Consider the following 14,200-nt stretch of genomic DNA (forward strand, 5'->3'; position numbering starts at 1 on the left):
CCATCAGCCTTATTGTATGTCATCACATGGTCATTCCAGTCACTACCAACATGTGCTGCATTTGGACTATCGCCTTAGATCAGTAAATGGTTAAACACCTGTAGAAGAATGTGGCAGAACTGCTAAGCACTAGTTTTTTCCCATTCCCAGCAGCATGAGATGGCTCAAACTCCTCAAGTGACCAGGGCTGTGAGTTATCATGTCTCTCCTCAGCTGGGACAACTGCCTACATCTTTCTCTTTGCCTGTGGCAAACACACAGTGATTCATTTTAGCTTAGTCTGAAGTGTTAAATTACATTATTCTGCATTTGCCCAGGGATAAATTGACTCAGCATTCAGGCTAAGCATTTACTGTAAGGTTTGCATCCAGACAATTACCTCAGTTTAGCTGATGCTTGGTAACTTGTTAAGCCACAGTATCTTAATTACAAGTCTGAGACCTAAGGCTCTCATAAGACAGACTGGGATTTTAAGATAACTTCGGCTTCTATTTTGGAAAGTTGGAATAAATTCCAGGGCAAAACTACTCTAGAACAAAGCTCTGCATTACAATCTCCCATCATGAAGTCAGAAGAGTTTTATAAAACAGGAGTTGCAGCCATTTCTTTTCTAATCCAAACTGTCCACCAAATACAGAAATAAGATGAAAAACTACCCTTGGCATAGCTAATTGCAATTAGAGACTTTTGAAAATTCAAGCAATCGTTCCCCACTTCAAACACAATTCAGCAAAGTGTTTAAACTCTGACTTGAATGGGATGACTTAAGGGATTAGAATTAACTGTGTGCTGAAGCATTTTGCTGAACCAAGACCTAAGGGGGAGAATAATGTCTTAAAACTATGGCAATTCTTCAGCTGTAAGAACACAGAAGACGCTTGCTCTGGGTACCAAGATTGTATTTCTTACATGTATTTGATCTCTAGAAACAAAAGACTGCTTTAACATGGCCTATGCTGCGGTTTTTTGATATGGATGAGTCTGGTCCTTTGCAAGCTGCAAAATAACTTCTTAAGGAAAATATCTCCCCTTAGAAGTTAAGAGATAGTACATTACCTTTGATGACTACAATACTGACCACAACAATTTAACCCAGATATTTTGCAATTTGATTTAACATGTTCCCAAAGGTGTGTGCACAACAAGGCATCCTGAAATTATTTTTTGCACTTTGTTTATTATGATCAATTCTGACAGCAGCATAAGCTGAGTAACTTCATCACTTGCTTGAGACTGATGCGATATAAGAGCATTTTTGGGCACAGTATAGCTCTTAATACATAGACAATAAAGTCACTCATGTTATGTACCAAGATGCATTCCTGTATGTTGCCACTGAATTTGTTAATATTCTGTACTTAAACAATGCACATATACATGGAATAGGCCTTTAATAAGTTTGAATCAGTCCTCGAGGCTGGGCTGTGATGTTTTGGTGGGGTAACATCGGCAAATGTGCTTACTCCTCCCCAACCATTCACCACACATAACACATACATCCATGATTTTTATGACCTTACAGATTCTTCTCTCACTCATTTACGATGGTAAATGCAACTGCAGTACCAAGGAAAGAAACTGGGAAGACTGTAGCACAAATTCAGTTCTTGTAAATATTCCAGGCATTCATGTTAGGCATTAGCTGTGGCTGAAATGCGGGGATTTGGGTGGGTTTTTTTGTTTCGCTAGATTGCTCTGTTTGGGATACTTACTGAAGCATGATGTCGTGGTTTAACCCCAGCCAGCAACTAAGCACCATGCAGCCGCTCACTCACTCCCCCCCCATTCAGTGGGATGGGGGAGAAAATCAGGAAAAGAAGTAAAACTCCTGGGTTGAGATAAGAACGGTTTAATAGAACAGAAAAGAAGAAACTAATAATGATAATTATAACACTAATAAAATGACAATAGTAGTAATAAAAGGAATGGAATGTACAAATGATGCGCAGGGCAATTGCTCACCACCCACCGACCGACACTCAGCCAGTCCCTGAGCGGCCAATCCCTGCCCCCCCCTTCCCAGTTCCTAAACTAGATGGGACGTCCCATGGTATGGAATACACTGTTGGCCAGTTTGGGTCAGGTGCCCTGGCTGGGCATGAGAAGCTGAAAAATCCTTGACTACAGTCTAAACACTACTGAGCAACGACTGAAAACATCAGTGTTATCAACATTCTTCACATACTGAACTCAAAGCATAGCACTGTACCAGCTACTGGGAAGACAGTTAGCTCTATCCCAGCTGAAACCAGGACACATGGCCATGAAAGAAATGCCTTTACTCTGGATCTGGGAGAACACTCTTGCCAGTTACAGTCCATCAGTTTAAGGGTGACATGTAGAGTCCTGCTTTTGAGAGAGAGAGTGGTAAGGGGAGCATTTTCTTCCCACCCAACTTTCCTGTGCTTTTTGTGCTCTGTAGTAAAGGCAAGTTGGATTCCACAGCCTACTGTCTTTCTGCTACAATCTCTTCATGGTCCCATTATCAGCAATTAATTAATTCAGGCCAATAATCCACTTGAAGGTCAAAATTAAACCCTAAGAGCACACAAGAGGAGCAGGCCTCGCGTATCCTGTGTCAGGCTCATAACTGTGTTGAGCTACCATGTAACTATCAGCATGCTATCTAATCTTGACTTAGGCATCAGGCAAAAGAGAACCCAGGCCAACAGAAACTGTTCCACTGTTAAAAAATGTGCAATTTATTCCTGCACTCAATTTGTCACTCATCTTACAGTGTCTGGATTATGTAAGGTCTTCATTCAGCAGATCAGAGTCTTGTATTAATAAAGCACTCTAGCAAACAGAGCTGGAAGAAACTCCAAGAGATCCTCTAGACCATTTCCCTGCCCTAAGGTAAGACACACTCTGCCTGTGCCCTTCCTACGACCTCCTGCAGTGATGACTGTGCCATCTCCCAAGGCCGGTAAGCAAGATCTTTTTTCTATGTCAGTCATAATCCTTCAGGGAGTTTTATGTAGTTCAACTACTTTGATGGTGTGGTGGCTCTTCATGGAGGAAGCCCTACCTCAGATGGTACATGCCCCAGCAGTGCTGTGCTGTGCTGGGCATCTCTCTTGGGTGTTGTCGTGGTTTAACCCCAGCCAGCAACTAAGCACCACGCAGCCGCTCACTCACTCCCCCCCCATCCAGTGGGATGGGGGAGAAAATCAGGAAAAGAAGTAAAACTCCTGGGTTGAGATAAGAACTATTTAATAGAACAGAAAAGAAGAGACTAATAATGATAATGATAACACTAATAAAATGACAACAGTAGTAATAAAAGGATTGAAATGTACAAATGATGCGCAGGGCAATTGCTCACCACCCACCGACCGACACCCAGCCAGTCCCCGAGCGGCGAATCCCTGCCCCCCCCCTTCCCAGTTCCTAAACTAGATGGGACGTCCCATGGTATGGAATACACTGTTGGCCAGTTTGGGTCAGGTGCCCTGGCTGGGCATGAGAAGCTGAAAAATCCTTGACTGTAGTCTAAACACTACTGAGCAACAACTGAAAACATCAGTGTTATCAACATTCTTCACATACTGAACTCAAAACATAGCACTGTACCAGCTACTGGGAAGACAGTTAGCTCTATCCCAGCTGAAACCAGGACAGGTGTCTAAAGCAGTGAGGTTCCTGCTTGTTGGTCTTTGGGGCTTGCTTGTCTACCTTCTCACGAAGACACCTCCTCAAGAACCATTCTCCTAAATGGCACTGACAGACACCTATATACACCTACATGTTTGGAAACCTTCAGCTCGTAACCCCCTCTGCCAGCGGGTGGCCTTCTGGCTTCTGTGGGGAGTCCAGTGGTTTTGCCCTGGGTGTTGAACTCCATAAACTGCTTCAGTTTTAGAGGAGCTGAAAATGCCTGGCACATTCAGCCCTTGTGCACGAGGTCTGGCAAATGCCGCAGATGATGAGGTTTCTCACTCTAAGGAAAACACTGCAATTAACACTACATTAATTAACAGAAGAAAAAGCAAGTTATTTTTGGAAGTAGGCGCCTGCTCACTCAGAAGCATCCAGGAGACCCATTGTACCCTTCTGCTAACAAAGTCACGTTAGCTTCCCAGACTAACCAGTCCAGAGATGGGGAAAGATGGTTTAAACTGGGGCTACGCACTGTGCAGATCCAGATTTTGAGAATCCATTTTCTGGCACTCTGACCCAAAATTCTGCTGGCACGGAAAAGGAAACCCTGGGATGCCAGTGGAAGCAGAAGCTAAAAAGTAGCAAGGACTGCCCTGCTTTTTATAATTCTGCTGTCATGGGATAGAATAACCAAGGCTTCAGCACGTGCTTGGCTGAGAGATCTAAGTCTGCTTTTAGAAATCCATATTTGGCTCTTTTTGGACAGATAAAGTCCCTCTGAAGCAGAAAAAAAGTGTTTACAGAACCTGGCTTGTCTAATTTACCACTGTAAGAAGAGGTAGGGCTCTGCCTGATGTCACTTTTCACATCCAGATAAGAGCAGCATACCAGGGCAGCTTTCTAGCTGTCTGCGGTCAGTGGCATGGTGGTCTCATAAGGAGGTTTCCTTGGAGAAAGAGATACATGATATATAAAGGTAAACCACAGGATAATCAGTTATAATGGAGGGAGAATGAAGCTATATGCAAAAAAAACACCAGAAATGCTAACTGCTTGAGTTTAGTTAGACCTCTTTATGAAGCTGGTTCAGGTGGTGTTTTAATGGTTTAATGACCTCTGGGTAAGCTCATTGAAGGTGCAAGTCAGGAGTAACAGCAGTGTCACCCTCACGTACTGGTAGCACAAAGCCGATTGCTGCCATTCACGAGTCTCAGAGTGGCTGTCATCTTACCAGCCACGTTCTGGGTATTGCTGACTCTGTGAGCAGCTCTGGGGACTCAGAGAAGGAATAAATTAATGCTCATCATTCAGAACTGGGGAGGAATTTTCCGATGGAAGTGTTTGTTGTCGGAAAATGTGGGCTCATCGACAGCTGCACGCGTGGCAAGGGTGGACTGACTTCAGTGACACTTTTTTCTTTTTTTTTTTTTTTGACAAGAACAGTTTTCAGGTCCAGCATGGAATTTTTATTCAAAAACAGAGCAGAAACCAGCAGCTCCAGAGTGCTCATTTCTCCAGTGATTAGCGTGTGAACTCGGAGATGGAAAGCATGGCTTTACATCCCTGTTGCATCTGATTTGACTTTCATGTTCCTGCATCTCTAGCAGGTCCCCTCACTCTGGAGGTGGTTATCTGGGGAGAAGAACATGATCCCTCTTGCTGGGGAGGGCTGTCTCTGTCTTTGTTTTCTTTGTTTGTTTGTTAAGAATACAGCATTATTTCATGCAGTAAGAGAAAAAGAAAAACAAAGTTCTTGAAATCTCAAGTGATGCCAGGACATATTTTCTACCCAGCTACTTGCCATAAATAAAACTGACATTTTATATCTTGGCCATCACAGCTAAATGACTGCCATGATTTTTTTCTTCTTCTTCTTCTTCTTAATAAAATAGAAGCCATGTTAACACATACTCGCTACCAGAAAATTTGGGCCTGTTTCAGTTGGTGCAAAACAGAGATATTGAAATATCAATTTAGAAAGACACACAAGGGGCTTTTTTTTTTTTCCTGCCAAGCTTAATTTTCATTTGGGTGAGTTGTCTGCAATCCAGATGGTATCTATGAGGGAGGATGAAGACAGGCACCATTTGTTTTTCTCTCTTTTTCTTCCAGGAACCACATTGCAAATAAATTTGAAAAGTGGGCCATTTAGAGAAGACCTGTTTCAGGAGATCCCAGTTTTAATTCTGCAAAGGTGACTAGCACAGATCTTTTTCCATACAGTTCTTTTAATTTTTCTAAGTCCTCAACTGGACAGTAAGTGACTCATCGCTTTTAGAACATTTTATTTCAGCTGAAACATTTCTCACTGTGCCCTTTGGCAATGGATTTTTATGCTGCAATTTTGTCAAAAAGTTTGCATGAGGAACTGCAAGATTAAAGAAAAAAAGAAAGCTTATGTCTCCATCTATAACTGCCTCTGCACATCTGGAGAGAACCTGGGGATGGGATCTTTCCCTTTCCTGGCACAGATCTGAGTTTGATCCTATGCTTCCATTGCATTACACATTCTAATGCATTTCTCTGCATTCTCAGACAGTGATTTTTATGAGTAAATAACATCAACGATGAATAGCTCAGATTGTCAACCTCTTGAACTCAGAATTGGGTTGCACAGTGAACAGTAGAGTTCATTGTCTCAGGATGAAAATAATGGGCTTGTATCTGACAGAACCAACTTAAATTCCTGCCATGGACTTTTTCAGTCTTTGTGATTCTTCTGGAGCTAAGATTGGGCTTTGCACATATATGCAAACACACTCAATGGTATATTGCTTTTAGTAAGACCCCTTTATTTCCTCAGAGTCCTGGACTCTGTTCATGCAATGACTCATGAGCAAACAGCTTTGCAGAACATATCCTTTGATTTGTAATGCTCCCTGCTGTGCCTCTGCAAAGACTTTTATTTCTTTGCAAAGTTTGCACAGAACACTTTCATAACTATAATCTCCCAAAAGCTGAAATCAATGGGAGCTGTATCCATTACACTAGGGATGCATTTGTCTTGCTGTTTTGGACTTTGAAAATTAGAAGCTTTAAAGCATTCACCATTGAAGACAAGAACACACACTATCACTTAGGAGCCCAAATCCCATTAGCTTGCAGTGGAGATCAGGTACTAAATGGCAGATTCTTAAAAAATGTTTTTCAGGTATCTAGCAGCAGTCTAAGGTGCTTAAGCCTCCTTTTTAAATCCAAGTTCTCCAGCTATGTTTGTGCTGCCTCCAGTAGAATTACTTGAGTTCAGAGAAAGCCAAATGCCTTGAGATGGTGGCACCTGCACTTAAGGTGGGACCCCAAGTCCCAGCCAGTTTTCACCACCTCTGAAATGCATTTACCCTACTGAAAAGTCTGAATTCAGCTCAGAAGCCAGACCTGGCCTAGCTTTTAGCTCGAACTTCTGGCAAGGGAAGGGAGGCTGACAAACCCCATTTTCGCCTCTTCAGATGTAGGCATGGTAAAGGGGAATGGCTTAACTAACATGTCAGGTAAGAGGTAGCCTTAGGTGCTTTCTATAATGTTCATCCATCTTTTCTCCCCAGCTCCCATTTCAGTGCCATTTGCACATCTAACTTCCCCAGCTGCCCTAGGCAAACCTGGTAGCTGCAAACAGCACTGGCAGCAATGTATTTTCTCCCATCCTAGTCAATGGCATCTGAACACTTCATAAATGCTGAGGGATCTGGGCTTTGCAATACCTCTGTGGAGAGCAGGCTTGTATTACCTGCTCTTATTGACAGATGGAGAGCTGAATGATGGGATTATTTAGCAGAGGTTGTCACAAAAATCTCCAGCTAAGTGGGGATTGATATAAATTGTATTATATTTCCTTGGAAGCCTCCTTCTCATTCTTGCCTCAGAGTTGAGGGGCAACTAAAACGTTGACTGGACAGTGAGAGCTAGATGGGAAATTTTGTCCCAGTCATCTTTTGTTCTCTCTTCTTACAGGACACTTTATCCTGTTGGGGACTTCAAAGGACTGCACCAGATAAGCAGAGGAGAAACACAGATTAGCTGAGACATCAACAAGCATTGGATAGGTCAATTAAAAGCCAAATTAAACAAATGGAGCTTTCAACTGCGATCCAGACAGGAAGAAGCAGTCGAGTTGCAAGGGTTGGAGATGAAAAGAATTCCAAAGGGCTGATGCAGAACAGGAGCATGGGGGTGGGAAGGGCAGGGGGAGCTGAAGGGGGCGGGGTGGGGGGAGAAGTACCTTCCACCTATTATCTTCAGACAGGACCAACACTCATCTGGATCTGTCCTACCCGGAGGAGCTGGAAGGGAAAAGCCCTGACCAAGCTAAGAATTGCTTTGGTGCCTACAGAAATGAAGGTGAAACAGGGTCCTGGAGTAAGGGTTGGGGTGAGTGAGAGCAAGGACGAGCTGTGCTGCAGCAAGCAGAGCAGTGGCCCAGCAGCGAGAAGAGGCAGGTTTTGTGCCAAGTGGATTCTGGGTCACGTAACCGGAGCTGAGCTGCTGAGTCACTCTGCAGAGCCTTCCAAAAACCACTTTGTCCACCTCCTGCTGCCACAGTCAAACCCGTCTTGAAACAGGGGTCAGGACAGCCAGGAACCGTGCTGTGAAAACAAGGTGCTGGCTGAATATGCCAGAGGTGACCATGTAAAGGGCTTAGTGCTGAGCCCACAGCAAGGCCCTCTGAGTCAACAGATGAATACCCCTGAAATGCTGGGACAAAAAGACTGGTTTTGTGTCACAGTGGAGTTTTTTCAAAAAGTCTTGGCATTTTGCTTTGCCCATCCAATCCACTAACTTGTATGAGAGATCAGACTGTGTAGAAATATTGACGTGATAGGACCTCTGAGGAGGTAATATGCAGTGTGTGGACCAATAAATATTCTCCTTTTGAGGGGTTGTTGGCAACTCTGCCTCTAGGTCATACAGGTAGGATATGGCAAAGTCTGTCCTATCAGAAGCAAATTCAGCTGGGTTGAAGGACAGGCAACTCTTTCCCCTGTATGCTGGTTCTACTATATCAGAGAACTATTTGCTCTCTGGAATATAGTCCTCATACAGGTATTTGAAAGTCATGTTTGCTGTTTTATGGTTCACCTAATCAGACAGCATCCATCTGGTCTCTCACTTAGAGCAGGCTTCTCAGGTTTTTAGTTAAACAGTGGCTGTTTTCTGAATTCTCCTTTCTGTTCTTCAAGGCCCTTTTTGAAGTCTGGACAACTGAAGCAAAAGCTCTTCTTGTAGCAGTGGTAGATGAGAGTGATTTGCAAGCAGGTCATATCCTTCCCCGAGGCTGCCTTGATATTTTTTGCTAACATCTCCTGGGCTTAGTCCCCTGAGCATAAAAAAAAAAAAAAAGGTACTTTTATTCAAATGACTGTTCCAAATCACTTTCCAGAGTCATTGCTTTCCTTGCTTTGATCTTCCAGCTCTCCGGCTTGCCATATACTTGTATCCTTGCTTTCTAAACAGAAATAATATTAATGATCTCAAAATTACTGTCTTCCAGCCTATGTTTCCATGTGGGCCATCTGACTCCATCAAGAAACTTCAGCCAGTGGAGTATAATCTCAAAGACATTATGTTCCCCAATAAACAATGGCAGATTAGAGGAGCTAGAGGCTACTAATGCTTTCTTGCCAAGTGAAAAGCTACAGTGGGATCCCAGTGATTATCTATTGTGCTTGGCCAGAAGGTCCAGAGTTTGGAACCAGCTATGGGTATGTGACCACTTACCAAGATCTAGGAACAGGAGAGGAGATGATGAAGGGGCTATGGGATGTAGGAACATGGCAAGTGGTCATACAGGAGAGAGAAGGTTGTTGCATGGTAGGAAATGACAGGGGAGATACTGGGTGCAAATCCATAGAGAAACAGTTTTCATTACTTTCTGTGTCCAGGGGACATTTCACTTGCCTGGATCAGAACACAGTTTACTTGGACAAACTTTTCCTTGCAAAGCAATCTATTTCCAGTGAGATGTACAGCATTCTTTTTTCTGCCTACTTACTGCCATTGCAAAGACCAGAACTTGGAGGCCCCTCCAACGATTTCCCTTCAGTATCTAGATTATCTTCCTTTTCTTCTTAAAAATCACAGGACAAGCCTGAAGTCAAACTCTTCCCTTCAGGCTGATTTCCATTACTCCCAGAATTATGTTCAAACACACATATAGCCCAGTAATTAACACAAACTATCATGAGCTGACATGCACCTCTGTCTGTGTATCAGTATCCTCCACACCTCCAGAAGAGGGATGGATTTAAATAGCATCTTTGAAGACAGCTGAAGCAAGTTAATTAGGGATTGACTAACACAGTAAAGCTATTTTTAGCAGTCAATTTATATCTGGTTACCTTGTTACGGGAAGCTTATGCAATGCTAGTAAATTCTTAACTAAGGAGATAGAGTGGACACCAAAATTATTTCACTGTTAACTCTTTGAGTCTCTCCTCAGAATAACTATGGGACTTCAAAAAGTAATACATTTGACAGAGAGAGATTTATTTTCCTCCTGGTGCTGGAGTTGCAAGGGGTTTATTTTTTCCTTCAAGGTTTCCTCTGAAGCTATGCAGGCTACCAATAAAAAAATGGAAATTTGTGATGAGACACCTGCCTCCATGAGAAATTTATTGAAATAAACTTCCAAGTCTCACAGTCCTCACCAGTGTTTTATGTGACCTAGTAATACCAGCATTTTGGGGAGTGCATTTTTAAAAGACCAGTGTTTTAGCATACACACACAAAATAAACTTTTCTGGGCAGCAGGGAAGCATTGGTATGGCCACACTGATACAAACAATCCTGGGCGGACAGTCCCAGAAAGCGAATAGCTTTTCACAGACAGAAAACACTGGGCAAAGCAAGCTCCAATTAATCTGCCTCTCCCAGGAGGAAATGAGGGTGGAAAAGGATGCCCAATTCTAACTTTGCTTTTACCTTTGTAACTCTGCTAAGATTGTCCCTGGGTCCGAGTAAGGACAGAGTTTGGCCCACTGATTACTGAGCAGAAGTAGGGGCTGATGCAATTGAACTCATATGCAGAGGCAGCTGGCCAGTAAGACAAACTGTCTTGGGAGCCAGCGCACGATGCTGTGAAATGCTTGATTCAGTACAGCAAGATGTTTTCCTTCTTTGCAAGCCCTAATATGAGAACAAGGCACACCGAGTATATATAGCTCTGGGGATCTGGATGGAGAGCTTTTGTGTCCTCAAAAAAAAAGTTTAAAAAAAATTTGCTGGACAAAGGGGGACAGTGTCGCCCAGCTTGGAAGGAAACTCTTTTTCTGGAAGGCTCAAGGGAGGGCAAATGGCACCAAGCCATTTCTAAAAATTGATTCGAAGGGCAAAGCATGTGCAGGTTTCCAAGAAATGAGTAAGCACCATGACATCAAGGAAAGGTTTTGTCAGTAGGATGAAGAATTCCCACCGGTGATGTGTCTTGGGGATGCAGAGCCAGGTAAAAAAGAAGCTCCCTGGGGAGGGACTCTTGAAACATGATATCACATAACCCTAGAAGATGCAGTTCAGACTTCTCTAGAGAGATAGGGCAGATATTATTTCACAGGATCACAGATAAGGGCAGAAACAAGGTCTATCTAATGCCATGTCCTCATTCAAACAGCAGCACCAGCAGAGCCCCAGGAGTAAAATATTAGAAGCGCCCTCGTGGGACGAAACAATCCCAGATCCTAAGTTAGGTCTTTGTCTAATCTTTAATAATAAAAATTGGCCTGCACTAGGTAACAATGGGTCTAACACCCCTTTCAAAATCACAATGATTCATTCCAGTCACTGTGAAAAAGTTTGTATTCAACAGAAAAAGCAGAAACTTTTTGTTTTCCCTTTAACCTTGCTAAATTTTTTTGTAGATACATCCCATGGCAGAGAGTTCTGCAGTTCGCCTATATGCTGTATTAAAAAATAAACACACACACATATTTACTCTGTCCCAGTTCTGAGTTTGTGTTGCTACTTAATGTCACTGAAAGAAGGAATCCACTGCTGTTCCCAGACTTTTAGCTCCTTTGATCTGTGCGGGCGTGGAGGCAGAATCAGTGCCTTACCCCTCAATGACAGCAACTACCCTGCTGGAATAGACTTACCTCCCAGATTCTGGCCTCCAGCTGCAGTGATCAGCTCTGCTTTCCAAAGAAAGCAGCCCTGCCTGCAGCACCTCGCTAACTGTGCACCAGTGTGGGTGTATGGAAGTAACTTGACTCATGCTGCCAGTCAACGCCACTAGCGCAGGAGGCACAAGGCTTGACGCCCTTGTAACTATTATCTTATCTGCTGGAGCTGATGGATGCTGTTCTTATGAGTGAAATACCTAATCCTCCTTTATCTCTCCTAAGCACTGGGCCTCCATGTTAGCCTCAGGCAAGCCCAATCCCTACTAATTATTGGTTACATTTTCTTAAAGCTCCTCTTCTTCTTTTCTTTTCTTTTTTCAGATTCAGTCACTCCTAAGTGAAATTCTGTCACACACCCTTCCCTCATAACGGGCTCACATCTGTTCTGTAGTCACAGCAAGCTCTGATTTTGCAACAGTAGGCAGATTTGGGGGTCTGAGGGCATTTTTGGAGGGGGGGGAGGTGGCAGATTAAAGTTGCAGGATTTGTGATTAACAAACTGAACAAACCTTCATGATGGCATCAGACTACAAGCCAAACTCTCAGGGAACAAACTTCAGTTCCACACCTCCAATCTTGCTTCTTACCTGCTTATACTGGTTCCACTCCACAGTGCTACTGTATTTACATGTGAGTCCTGGGGCTTTACACAGCAAAACAAACAAGAAGGAAAAACCAGGTATGGATCTGGCCCAGAACACATCTCCCCAACTCCCCTTTGCTGTTCTACTCCCAGCAGCTTCAAAAATGAGAGATGGTGAGGGTTCACAAGCCTGTTAAAGGAGTACTACACTACTTCCTATGTAGTATAGCACAGGTGCAAGTAAGAAAACCTCAGGCATGTGCATTTCTTATTTTCCAAATGTAAATCATATCTTTGTAATAACCCCAGGCCCAAGCCTATAGCAGCTCCCGAGAATAAATGTCTTTTGCTGTGCTTGCCTCTCTGTCTGCACCGTCAGCATACAGGATCCCTCAGCTTTACACCTCCTCCTGCATGCTTTCTATCACTTTCCAACCACCCTTGGTGTAACCTCAGAGAGGTCACATCACAGTGCTCACTACAGTAGGGCCATTTGTTCCAGATTTGGGATGGATTCTTGCCCAATTTCCCCCACCTGCAGAGCAGGCACCCGGGGCCACCTTGGCTGTTCCCAGCTGGAGCTGGATTTCCAAGGGTAACCTTCACATGAAGGCTTTGATCAAAGCACCTGGGTCACCCCCTTTCCTCTGCTTCCAAGGTGAAGAAGTTGGAAAGCTTTGAGGCTCATTTTCATGCCCTCAACTTCTGGAGAAGCACCCCCACCTCTCCTCACCTCCCATGTGCCTGACATGGACCAGAGCAGAGGAAGTGCCTCCAGGTGGCAGCTCTGATTTCCTCCCATCATTTACCCCTGCAAAGAGACTCAATGGGTTTGGCCTATCTGCTGCTTCTACTGTTGAAACAGCTTCAACTTCACCTCCCTCCACTGGCCACCCTCATGCTGAATCATGGCTGTGCACATCCCGGCCCCTTACATATCCGCAGGCATATCTTACATGAGGCAAAGGAGATGTATTACATGAGGCAAAGGAGGTGTGTAATATGAGTCTGTGTATTCTCCATTTCCAGAGAACTTCTTAGTGCCATGGTGGAGAGGAACAAGGATTGGAAGTGTCCAAATCTTTATGACTTTTTACAGAACAACATCAAGAATATGTTCTTAGTCATCCCCCAAGACAGCCTGTAAAGGAGCACAACCCTTATTAGACGTCAGAAAATCTACGTGAGACAGAACTTCGGGGAAGTCCCAAACACAGATCAGACCAACACAGCTTCACTTCCTTAAACAAAACAGAATTCAAGTAGTCTCCCTTACCAAGGCTTCATGTCCTTGAGTTTGCTAATTCCACTGCTCAGAACCTCATTTATTTAGTTTCCTCCAAAGCTTTGTTTCATGGTTCAGTTCCACTGGGATTGTGCTGGTTCTTGAGATGTCAGACCTCAGTATCATCTCATGTGTGCATGTGCCTCAGGTTTTGGAAAGCAGTGCTGACAAATGTTCTCCGAATACCCTGGCATTGTACTGAAACAATGCCAAAAAAAAAAAAAATCATCCTCCTCTCATTTTTGCAGCAGAGATGCTGGGTACCATGCTGTCTATTCTTAATCTGCAGCACCATCTTTTGAGGGGATGCTGTACTCCCAAGTAAATACACTGAGCTCTCCCCAGAGGATCCCCATGGGGCCTTGCTGGCCACAGTCAAAGCTGGCTGAAAAAAATTGTGACAGAAGCTGTTTTCCATTGGAAAGGGATGTTTCAAGGCAAAATGCTTCTTGGGAATGTATGACGCTGAGTAAGTTTGTGACTGAAAAACGTCAGGCTGCTACAACAGCAAGAAAGTCTCACTTTGTTCCAAGTTTCTCAAGTCATTCAGTCTCAACTTGTTTTTGTCAAGCTCACGTTTATATTTGGGCAGAGGGTGCCATGCTTATTGATACTTTCTATGCA

The sequence above is a fragment of the Haliaeetus albicilla genome, chromosome 4, assembly GCF_947461875.1.
Source record: "Haliaeetus albicilla chromosome 4, bHalAlb1.1, whole genome shotgun sequence".
In the NCBI taxonomy this organism is placed as follows: Eukaryota; Metazoa; Chordata; class Aves; order Accipitriformes; family Accipitridae; genus Haliaeetus; species Haliaeetus albicilla.